A 12929-nucleotide genomic window follows, 5' to 3' on the forward strand; every position below is an offset into this window, starting at 1 on the left:
CGTGCAAACAAATGAGACGTTTTGCTGCATCTCTCCAAGACCTGATGAAGTCTGCAGTTCCTCTGACCACAGCCTAAGCCCATAAGGAAAGGGGCTGCTCTGAGAGCCTGTCTGTGATCACCACTGATAGGGAGGCACTTCCTTCCTCCAAACGCTTTCACAGCAGCGCCTTCATTTAAGGCTTGGCTGCCAGACTGCAGAGACTCATTTGTGGCTCCAGGAAAACAAATGTGCCTTCACCCTTAAACAAAATAATAATAATTAAAAAAAGTGCTTTGGATGATTCATTGCAGGAAGCGGTACAGCTGCTAAGACAGATGTGGAAAGCAAGATTCAGTCCATTCTCACAAGTCCAGCTACAAAAAAGTGCACCGAAAAGACAGCTTAAGAAAAAAGATGGGGGGAAGTCATGAGGAAAACAGTACTGAAGTTCCTCAGCATAAAGGGGTCAGACAGCACATCAAGAAAAATCCTTTAATTCAATGTGCTGGACAGATGTTTCCAGTATGCATATTTACAGGAAACTCATCTGTTCCCTTCAGAGATGTCAGAAGCAGCTTTGCTGAAGCGGGCACAAAGCTTGCGCGTGCCTCAGCAACCTTTTCTGCAGAAAACGATGGTGACTGCACAACACTTACCCCAACAACGCCTGCAAACACTGCACTTCTTAATTTTATGCAAATTTCCTACATAATCATCACTAATAACATGGTAAAATGTTTAACCTCTGAACAACCTTCTGCCAACAGCGCTGGCTCAATTTGGCTTTAATAAAAAGTGACTCCAGAAATCCACCAGGGCCAGAAAAACTCTGGACAAACAGAAGCTACAGCAAAGCTGCAACTCCTGCTCTCTGTGGGGATGGCAATAGGAGGAGATCTCATCGGTGAGCGCATGAAGTCACTTCAGACAATCGGGTACAACACATTTGGATGAAGAAGTAATGACAGGAAGGATACATCACCTTCCACAGGAGGTACTGGGACAATAAGCTACTCAAGAGTATTCCAAAGCCCATTAAGTGAAATGCTTTTCCATTAACATTAGCAGGCACTGGACTGGTGGCTTTGATGCCTTAGAGTCTCAAATACAAACACTATATCTCCCCAGAATTAAGACACTACCTAGCACTCTCCCTCCCCTGAGTTTTATTTCACATTCGACGACCTGTACTCTGAAGCAGGCTCTGGGCTTCTATACCTCTAGCACAGAAACAGTTTGTTCTCAGCTGTGGGCAAAAAAACCAAACACTTACCCTTGAGAGCTACAACCCTGAGCGAGCAGAGGCCAGCAGGGATCAGTGAGGCTAGGGAAAGCTACCTCCTATCATCTAAGCTTCCTATTTTATCCCCCCAACTTGACCCTGAGAGACCCACCCAGTGCAGCAGAAGGCAAGACATGAGCAGGTCCTCGTCCCGCAGTGACACGAGGGCAGCGTTCAGGCTGCAGCCAGCACAGGTGGCCCCAGGTCTCCCCCAGTTTGGGGACTGGGACCCAGTCTTCAGCCACCTTCTTCCATTTCCTCACACAGGAAAAACAAAGAGCTGTGGACATCCCCAAAGCTTTACAGACCCTTACAACACCTGAGAGCACCCCACCACAGCACAGAAGTGACAGCAGGAGCTGTGCAGCTACCAAGCCCCAGGACGAGGGGACAGACCACAGATTTCTACTCTCCAAGGTTATTTTTCAAGAAGAGCCACACTGGATCCACCTTACCCAGGCCTCTGGGCCAAGAGAACAGACAGGCAACAGAGAAGGAGCCATCGGAAGCAATCCACCATCTGACAGAGCATGAAGCACAGGCAAGGAGAAGCTCCCCTGCAGTTTGTGACCCCAAGGAGACTATTATGGCTCTTAGGTCAGAAGTGTCTTTCACTGGTGGTATTCTCCATTCTTGTCACGTTTTATCAAGCCAAGATGAAGACACAAAGATCTGTTATCTGCAGAGGTTTTATGCACTACACACAGATGTACAACCACTTAAAAACAAATGAAGAAATAAGGAGAGTTGACCACACCACTGTGCCTCCCCCAGCTTCAGGAGATCCAGACCGGAATCACCTCAGCAGCGAGGGCACGTCATTCCCTCTGACTCCACGTCTTCAAAGTCACAAAGGCAACTGGTAACAGGAAACAATTCCAGAAGTTTTAAAAGCAAAACTCGGACAACACTTAAGTAAAGCTTTCACAACAAACATAAGAGCAGCTCCTATGCTAGGGAGGAGCCGCCTGCTCTCCTGAAGGCCTCCGGGGCTAAAGGCAGAAGGCCCGCAGGGCCAGCCTGGCTCCCCAGGGCAGTGGGACCCGCAGGGTGCAGCCACCACACAAGAGGTGATGAGGAAGCCTGCCACATCGCCACCAGAGCAGTCCGGGGCACGTACCAGGGACCAGCCCAAGTGAGCTGGAGATGCAGAGCACAAAGAGGACAAGTGTCTGTGAGGGCTTTTACCCCAGCACCCTCCTGGCCTGTCCCCACTACAAAGCATTCCTCCTCCCAGGAACTCCATTCCCACCATGTGAGGTGTGAGGAGCTCCACACCTCGTGGAGCACTCAATAACACTGAGGAAGGTGTTTTTTTTTTTTTTTCTTCCCCACAAGCAATCTTTCCCACCAGCTGGCCTCACCCTCAAACTACCATTAATATTCTCTGAGTATTTAACCTTAGTTTCAAATGTCGAAATACAATTCGTCGTAATCCATCCTAGGCAAATAGTATGCTTGTTTGAGTAACATACACTTTTTTAGCTGAGCTTTTCACCCAGCATCAATATCTTAAAATGCAATTACTTTCGGGGTGGCCAGTCATCGTCTACGGACAAATACCAAAGAGATCCCAAAGCCCAGAAAGGTACTCATCCCACTTAGGAAATGCTATTTCATCACGTGCTGTACACAGCCTTCTGCAGACCAGCGAAGGCTTTAGATCTGTGTGCTGGTACTTCCTCAAGCTGCTCTGCAGTATTATGTCAGGCAGACAGCTCAAGCAAAAATACAACTGTGATTCTGCCAATGACCCCCCAAAGGAACACCGTTATGCAGAACAAGCAGCAGCATCTTAGAAGCGACATGCGTCTCGATGACTAACTTGGTTTTGTCCTCATCTGCTACAGAAGAGGGATAAATGTACTATTTATAGCATCATCATCTAAGATAAATATTTACATTCTGCAACCAGTCTCCTATTTACCAAAGGAGGATCAAAAGGTATGTTGGGTTTCCCTCCTGCCCTGAATTTAACATGACAACAAATTTCTATTTTCCTGTTATCTTTTGCAACAGCAGCAGCAGCAAAGAGCTGGAAGAGTTAGCATTATTAACTACGCTTCTGGATTCCTACACAGGGAACACCAGATCCCTTGTACTTCTCCCGGTTCCTCCACAGATTCAAGAAGAATTTCCACTCAAAAGGTAACTGCCAAGAGAAGGCAGGTATCAGCTAAACAGTTTTTGTGCCAGTACTGCAGTACCAAACTGTTGTACAGTGCCCGCAGCTCAGCCAGATGACAACCAAATGGAAGTCACAAAGTGATACACTATTTGTTCTGCCAATCTCACCAATTTGGTATTTCAAGAGCTGAAAAATATAGGTGTTTTATTTTATTTAACTATAAGTACAGCAATTTTACTCTGTTAGCATCTGAAGAGCAGACGCTCACGCTTACGAAAAATGGGGCATAAGAAAATAACTCATCAAAACAAATTCTCTATATGACGCTCCAGATAGCATCAAGAAAGACAAATATGAACTGAGACCAAACTCCCATTTGTACTGCCGGTCCTCAACATGAAAAGCCCTCGTAGGAGTGCGATGGTATCTACAAGCCTGCTAAGCATTCAGAGCGGCTACCGCAGCAGTACGGGCAGTGCGGGGAGGAGCTGCCGAGCAGCTGCCAGCTCTGGGGCTCAGAAGATGAGTAATTCCCTTCAGCAAACCCACAATACTGCAGCATGTCCACCAGCCCTTGGATGTACTTCCACTCCCCGTGCTCCTTGCTAGCTGGGTGGCATTTTATAACCCACCGCTTCTTGTTCTCCTATCTCTAGTTTGCTCTATGCTTAGCAGCATGGCTTCAATCAGCCCGAAGTGCTGGCTGATGCCCATGCTGCTGGTCTGACCATATGGTCCCAGCGTGCAGCTAGCTGGTCCAGCTCTCTGCAAGGATGCAGCAAGCCTTATGATCTCAGCCAAAACAGTAGGAATACCCGACATCGCAATGCAATTTATTAGCAATCTGCTCAACCCAGTGTTCACCAGATTACACTGCAGCGTTACAAACTCATCAAATAAATTGAATTGCTCTACTGGCTGGAAAAGAACAGAACTTACCTTTAAACCGTACCATGCTCTGGGTTACAAAACAAAATGCAAGACAACTTTCTGACTTTCTTACCCATCATACCCAGTAAAACGATAAAAAAAAAAAGCTTGAGAGGACAACGCAAAAAACTTGCAACTACTATCTCAGTATTATAAAGTAATATCATCATGTGAAACAGTCATAAATGCATATTGCATTTTTTCTAAATTGCAAGGCAAGACGAGAACAAGAAGACAAGAAACAGACAGAGGTAAAGCACACCTCCATTAGGTATATTTTTTGTGTATCAGTAGTGTGCAAAAATAATTTTCTTTCTTGGGCCCTACAGATCATTGACAGAACCTGGGATTTCTTTTTGACCCAGAAGAAACACAGTCTATAAGATCAAAGCTTACACTTCATGCTGCCCTTGCAATTTAGTGATGGCATTAAAATGGTGGCTGTATCTCTGGAAAAAGGACTAGGAACTGTCTTTTTGGAGGCTGGACATGCCCATCAGCAAGGTTACAAAAATCCTCCTCCTTCCCTCACCAGTAAAACAGTAAATTTATTTTCCTTTGAAGAGTGAAATAAAAAAAAGTCTAGAAACAACAGAAATTTTATGATGTGTAGGATAGATACCAAGCAGTTCCCATTTACTTCTGTACGGCACATCATATTGGGCAGGGTGAGGAATAGAGAAAGAAAAAAAAGGAAGAGAGAAAAAGAAGCTTGCACTTCTGTAAGCAGCACGCAAAATCAAGTTCCCAGGCTACCAAGTAGTAAAGTTTATCACGCTCCTGAATCTGCATCTGAAAACAAAAGGCCCTTTTCTGGTTTTAGTTCCAAGTCTACTAAAAAAAGTGTTTCTGGCCATCTAACTCCCAGCATGCTGAAACAAACACTCTCATCTCTTCTCAGCCGATGCCAATCTCAGTGCTTTGGACACGCATGTAAGCCTGGAAGGGAGAAGGTCAGATAGGACAGCTGAATTCTTCTGTCCTTTTAGTTCAGAAAATTTACATGCTTTGGACCGAGGAAACTTGTTATTACAAAACAAAATATAGAGGTTAGTCATTGCCACAAAAACAGATTTGAAGCAAAACTTGGTAATATTAAATGCTTACACAAGTGGCAGTTGATAGCAAAACTGCAGCTTCAGTTTTTATAGAAGCAAAATAGAAAGATGGGGAAAAAATCAGACCCATTCTTTACAAGCAATTTTCTATCTTTTATGATCTCGTTACTACAGAAACATCTCATTCTTTTCCACTCTTCAAGAGGAATCATACCTTTTTTTGGATCCCTTAAAAGTCAGTTATGTCAAGTAGCTGCAGCTATTTATTACTCTCATCTGGCTTCTGCCTGCTCATCCGCAGCTCTTCCCTCACACCAACGAGGACTGTAATGCTGCTATTTCAAAGTAGCGCTTTTCATAAGTTTCATAAGTTTCCAGGGAAATAACAGGCAGTACACAGCCGGAGCTTAAATGAATTGTTATTACAATACTAAACTGCATCATCAAAATCAAAGCATAAAGATTTCCTCCCCGTCTGCAGTTTGCTCGAGGGGCTCTGGAAACTAACGGTACCTGAATTGGGCGACGACAACAGAGTCATGTTAACAGCACTAATCTTCTTCTGCAAAAAGGGATTGTTATGGTAACAAACACTAGATTCTATTAAAGGAAATGATTTGGGTGACTTTTACTTGGGTATTCATTTTCAGAATTTGAATTACTTTACTGACTGAATTTTATGTGCAGATTTCATCCTGTGTTTGGTTTTATGCTCCTTTTATTTTCTTGCTTTGAAAAAGCTCAGCAAAAGAACTCCCTGGAAAGGGAAAAAGAGCAGTTTTTATGTGCGGGCATCCCTGCATGCTTTGTCATATCTTTCAATTTCAGTAAGTCCCAGCTCAAAGCCTGAATGAATTTCCTGCTCTTTGCTCCATGCCAGGCTTCTGTGCTGTTTGTATTACAAACAAGTAAAACAAACAAAGCCACAACAGGGAAAGTCCAGGAACATCAGCACGGCTACATTTATGAAGGCCGGTCCCAGAAGCCTAATCAAGAGTAGGGTCCCATGATCAAAGACAAGAAAAACATTTAAAGACCAAACAATGGCGGGAGGAAGGGAGGAAACCACAGCGCTGACTGCAGCGATCACACTGAGCCTTTCCAGCAACTGGCACCACAGGCAAGTGAGAAGCAGCTTTATCTCTGCGAGCCTGCAAGGAAAACGGCCAATGAGCACTAAAAGCAGCAGCACAGCAGGGCATTATAGCAGCGCTGACCTAGCACAACAGCTTTAATTTTATTAAGGATGGCTAAGAGTCATTCCCAGTAACACCTCATTGCCTACACGGAGAGTGATGTAAGATGCTGGCCTCACCCCCACGCTCTGCCCAACTTCAGCCTAGCCCCAAACCCCAACCCCACTGCTGCCGAGGTGCCTGCAGTCCCCAGACCTGTGCTTTTCCCCAGAACAAGCCCCAGGCCCCCCAGGAGAGGTGTAGAGCCCAGGACTGAGCACTCCAGAGGCGACTCCCGGAGGAGCCGGCTGCCGCTGGGGTCTCCGCACGATGGAGGGGGTCCCAGCCTTTTCCCTGGCTGTTCCCACAGCTGTGCCTGCACAGCTGGGAGGGGATGCACAGAAAAAAATCAAACCTGTGAAACAACCCTTGTGAAATAAAATCTTAACCCAGACCTGTTTAGCAAAGGATTGATGCCTCCACTTTACCTTCGTATGGCCAGAACCAGACTACCTCGGTGCAGAGACCTGCAGCACTCCGTTCCCTGCCTGCTGACAACCACCCAACCCAGCCGTTCAGCCTCCCAGGAGAGCACCCCAACCACCAGCTGCGGCTCGCCGTCCCTCCTGATGAAGAAGCCCTTCTGTCACATGTCAGAGGCTCGTTCGTTCAGCTACAGAGAGCTAGCAGGCGCCGTCACGATTAATGGCTTAAAAAATCAAGTAGTCGTCACTGCCCCAACTACTTCTTAAATATTTGATACTAAGCTACTTTTTTTCCACCTAGAAAATCCGCTGTTAACATCTCTTCCCTGCACTTATCCGTACTTCTTTAAGTATTCATTCCCTCAAATTTGGTCCTTGTATTCCATTAATGCCAAAACAGGCCTGCGAAATGCCCACATAACTCCCCCCCCAAACCCTTTTTCCATTCCCTGATTATATGATATCACTCCCACACGGACAGGCTTTTTTCATATAACAGCAACTGGCCATTTGAATTCATTTCCCTTACAATTCTGAAAACCTTGGCACTGTGAGTGGTTCCTCCGATTTGCTGCGTTGAATTCCTGGAACCCTGCTCCCCTCGCAGGTGGTACTTCTGCTGCTGCACCCTCGTTCCCATTTTATCCATCTAAACACTACTCCGGGTTCAACAACAGGCTGCTGAAGCCCTAGGGTTTATTCAAGGGCTGTACCTAACCTATTGCTCTCTTGCCCCATCATCCTTAGACAGTAGCTTGCCTGCTTCTTATCCTTTATTATTATTTACTTGCTTTTTTAATCCAGCTAAAGAACTTTTTGCTAATAAAATCCTTCCTGAACTTTACTTCTCTTCTGCTATCACACGTAGGAGAACCACACTTGATGCCGACATTAAAAAAAACACCCATAAAAGCAACATGTGGTTGATTCACTCACATCTGAAGGCACGGCATCACGACTGAGTCAAGCTGAAGCCCAAGCCGTTGCTGCAGGCAGCGCTCCCACCTCCAGCCCTACATTTCTGATAGAGACGAGGGAACCTGCCCTGCTGAAAATCAGCCCAAAGAACAGAAAGTTAAGTTTTCATTTGGAGCAGCTCCCCCATAACTCAACAAGCGGCCTCCCAAGCCCTGCCGCTGGCGGAAGGTGGCTGGGGCAAGGAGAACTGCTGTCAGCAGCAGCACACACGTGGATCGACTTAAAGCGAATGTGAGAGCACAGCCTAAATGGGTCAAAGAGAAGTGTACGCATGATACCTACGCTTCCTCCCGCTTCTCTGCTACTGCTCCCAGCCCTTGCTGCTCTTCTGATCCAACCTGCTTACACAAGTCTGACTTATCACAGCTTAAATACGAGCTAACGCGTTCATTTAGTTGTTAGTGCACTGAAATGCTTCAGGTGGTTGGGTGTTGTACGACCCTTTTTATTTCCTGAAGTTTTGTCAACTGATTTTTTTGTTTACTCACATAAGATCTGTGTCTGTTTCACAGTTGAAACAGCTGGAAGGCCGCACCACTGGCAAGAACCGAGAGCACACGCATGATTAATATAAGATAGTCCTTACTTATCTGACGTTACGAGAATTAGAAAGAAAAATTTAGGATATTGGGAGCTTTTAGGTCATGGTAGCTATTGAGCATGCAAGGCTTCCTTCTGACAGCACCATCAGTTAGGCTATGCTTTAAGCTTCTTCTGTTGTATTTGGACAGTGATTTTTTTTTAATTACATTTTAAATGACAGTTTTTCTGATTTTTCTATACCTGTATGCACGTAAAGCTTTTTTTTTTCCCTCCACACTTACCAATTACCAATTGCTAGTCTTGTCACAACAAGAAATGAAATATTTCTGCTGTCACACAGCATTACTGCTGATCCAAGCACTACGCTCAACCATCCAAAATCTCTATATTACCGTAAGCAAATTTTTTTCTTATGACATAATCTGACAGTTTGGATTTTTTTCTTAAGTTTTCAAAAACAGTAATTCAAGTATTATTAGAGAGATCAGAACTTGTTTCCCACCTACAAAGCAAAAAGCATTTAACCAACAAACAATTCTGTCCAATCTACACAAGTAGGAAAATTTAAGAATGCAGCATCATATGAAAAAAGAATCTGTTGCCTATTGGTAAGAGTTGTCAGAACCTTTAAAACAACACAAAAGTGAGGACTGAACACAACAGGATTCACTGCTGCAATGGAAAACTTTATAGATGCGAAGGGCGCATAAATCAGCGCAATGTTATCTGCTCACCGACAGCAAGCTCTAGTGCCTTCCCTGCGGATCAGGGCTTTTGCAAGGCAAAGAAGAGTGAGAACCGAAAACTGAAAGGAGCCATTTTTCAGAGTCCTGCGGACACCACAGAAACAGGCAGGAACCCCAGCAATTGCACTGATCCACTTGGGCAAGGAGGAGGCAGGAGCTGGAGGTATCCCCTGGCCAGAACTGCAGCTGGGTGAGGGCAAGGAGATGGAGACAAGAGCAGAAGCAATTGAGTGACTGCAGCTGAGCAATTACCTCTCCACTGCACTGCAGTGACTATTAGCTAGAGTCACACATACTAAGAATGTTTTAAAAAAAAGTTTAATCCACCTTCCCTGCTATAAAAGCCAGCCCAGCCCTTCCCTTTTCCTGCCAAAAGGCTCCTGTGCATCTCTGTAAGCCTTCCCTACCTTCCTTGTCCACCTTTTTAATACTTATCTTTTATTACATGCCTGAGAATTTACTTGTCCTCAGACACATGCAGAACAATTTTCCTCCCCTAGAGTTCAGCTCTGCTCTTCTGCATGCCAGTTGTTCTGTCAAAATACAGCCGACAGTGGTAAATTATTTCCACTCCCCATCATCCAACTGTGCAGGCAGAAAAAACCTTACTGACAGAGACTAATACCGCTTTGCTCTCAACCTGTACTTGGCCTTAAGGTTACTGCTGCTGCTTCAGGACTGGAAAAGGCCTGCATGCCTCATACTACTTCCAAGATCTGGCTTGGGGTTGCCTTTTTTCTTTTTTTAAATTTATTTCTTTGCTTTCCCCTATTCTACATGCAAATGTAACAAAAGGCCCTCTCTCCCCATCCAGACCATACCCAGCCGGCAAACATGTATGACACAGTAATTGCAAAAGTAAAAACTTCATAAATATCAACTAATTGGCAAATTCCTTAAACCACCTCAAAAAGGGAAATGTGGAGAGAAAGCATCAAGGGAAAAAGGATGCAGAGTAAAGTAGTTGGGGGGGGGGGGGTTGAAAAAAAGAGGCAGTTATTAACGATATCAAAGGGATAAGAGATAAAACATGATCTAAAAACGGAAGCAGAAAGAGAAGAAGTGAAATCAAGCTGGAAAAGGCACAGAGCCATAACAAAAACAAGAAAGATTGTATTAGGTTAATACTTATTTAAGGTATTTTTATATGAGGCTGACAAGAGCAGTCAAATATTTCATTCCTTTATCTAAAAGGGATAAGAAACCCAGCGGTTAGGTAAAAGAGCATCAATCTTTATTCGGGCTGCAGCTAAAGAATGAAATTCTGCCCTCAGTTTGTCCCTGGCAGCTGAGTCCATCAGCTACAGATAACGAGGAGGATGAATGTGAGGGGGCTGCTCTCCTTTACTACTACAAAAGGCCTATTTAGATCAGAGCTATCACTGCCCGATAACTTTATCTGTGCACAGCCCATATGGTGAAGATGGAAGAAGTTAGGGACAGAGCTTCAGCCTCAACTTCTGCATTTCCTTCCTTTTAAAACTAAAAATAAGTGAAGGTTGCCACAAATCTCAGCTAAACAATGAAATAGATCGGTGATGCTATTTATCAAACCGGTCTCTTGTGCTATCTGCTTTGGCTTGGAGTTGAGAGGAGATTTATGGCCAACGAGAGAAGGCACATATTTCAGACACAGTCCTACATTTCTTTAAACAATAACATTTATGTAAGTCAGATGTACAGACTGTTCCAGTAAAGGGTTAGAAATACAATGCCATCTATGTATTTCTACAGAGCCAACACGTCCCTCTTGGAAAATATTTGGCATATTTGAGTAGTATCCCTCTTTATGTATGTAATCTCTTCCATTTATAAGGACCTATGCGGTACATACAATACACCACTAGCAGCTTTTCCAGGTGGAGGGAATTATCCCCAGACTTTGCTTTCCTCAGGAACCCCAATCACCCTCAAATTAAAGAGGGAGAACATGGTGGTGGGGGGATGACGACAATGACGACTGTGAAAGACCCAGGGATCGAACTTCCAGCCTTCATCACATTACTGAACATGATTTGTTAAGAGAGGAGCAGAAGATCACTAGATTTCTGGAAGATAATGGAAGTTTAAGCCATAAATAGAAATGAACATGAGCTCATGACTAAGAACTAACGACATGAACTTAAAGGAAAATGTAAGCACCATATTAACAAGAACTTACCACACAACTCATCGGACCTCATAACAGTTTCCCAAGGGAACTGGTGGAAAGCCCCGCTGCTTGGAACATATGAATCCAGGAAGAGCAAGACACAAGAAAAACGCACACTATGGAGCGATCCCATGGAAGAAAAATAGGCCGTGCTGATTTCCTAGGTTGAAGTTCTCATGCTTTTGCAAAATCGTAAAGCTTAAGAGAGAAGGGCAACTTTCTACGACAGAATCATTGTGCGCTCTGAATGTACAGAAGAGGAGGAAACGTCCTCTCCCCATGTTCCCAAAATTGCCATCTCTGCTGGCTCAGTACAGCAGCATTTCAGCCCATTTGCAGTTTGGTAGCACATCAACACAGACCCAATGGCAATCTGAAAAAATAACACAGCCTGTAGGGCAAAGATCCACCTACTCCACTTCCCACCTCTTTATGAAAAGCTTTTCCATAGTCACCACTCCATTCTAGTTTTCTTAAATTAAATACTGTTTTAATGACACTGAGAAAAACAACCAACAGCAATAAAAACATCACCACTCAAATTATGTGGAATTTCTTCCACAATCAAATCTTTAGATACCAACTTCCTTGGCTCTTCTAGATGATCCACTCAGCTTCTGGGTGCTGGTCCTTAGTAGTTAAAGAAAATTTCAGGTAAGCACAACTACATTCTCCTCTTCGTGTGCTAAACCTCAAAGATCAACTGCAACACAGTTTTCTATGCAGTATGACTCCAAGACAGGATGTGAGATTACCCATTAAACATACATATCCAAGACTAGATGCATTATTAATTCATTTCCCCCTAGGTAATATGGCATGGTGAAAAATAGCTACCGGAGAACATACTGACTAAAGACTTAAACAGAAATCAGTGGATTTATGTGATGATTGCTATGCAGCAACCTAACGGACCTCATTAAAGGAGACATGGATTCTTCTCCCCTGACACCACCACTGCTCCTACAGGGTAGGCACTGATGCTTAACACAAGGAGGAATATCGATTGTAACCTATCTCAGAAATAGTTCTTGTACCAGTTGTGAGAACGATCCGTCTCAATAATGGCCAAGCCTGAAACAGACAGGTCTTAACTTTTTAACATTTTTCTCATTAGTGACAGTGTTTGGATTTTTTTTTCTTAATAAGCTGGCTATAAAACACTACCTGCCTCAGAATTTCAATTTGGTAGGTGCTGTAAACACCAAAATTAATTTTTGCTTTTCTCCTCTTTGACTTTGTGGAGCTACAATCAAGGAAGCTGCCCTAAGGAATCACTTAACATCAGCATCATCTTGAACCTAAAAAAATAAATAAATATTGCTTTGGTAGAGTCCACAAAGTTCTACTTACTAACCTCGTAAGATCCTAACCTCTTAAGATCCACAAGAAAAAACAAACAGTTAATCAACTGCCTGCCTCGGATCTGTTAACACTATAAGCGGCCTCCTCTCTGAAGGCCTCAGAGGT

The 12929-nt window shown here is 44.0% G+C and overlaps 1 protein-coding gene across 4 annotated transcripts in view; it reads right to left on the minus strand.

The window, feature by feature from the left end:
* BRF1 (BRF1 RNA polymerase III transcription initiation factor subunit) overlaps positions 1 to 12929 on the minus strand; it is a 170159-nt gene that overhangs the window by 126636 nt on the left and 30594 nt on the right. The gene's annotated exons all lie outside the window — the stretch shown is intronic.

Source organism: Cygnus atratus, chromosome 5 (genome assembly GCF_013377495.2).
Source record: "Cygnus atratus isolate AKBS03 ecotype Queensland, Australia chromosome 5, CAtr_DNAZoo_HiC_assembly, whole genome shotgun sequence".
Taxonomy (NCBI): Eukaryota; Metazoa; Chordata; class Aves; order Anseriformes; family Anatidae; genus Cygnus; species Cygnus atratus.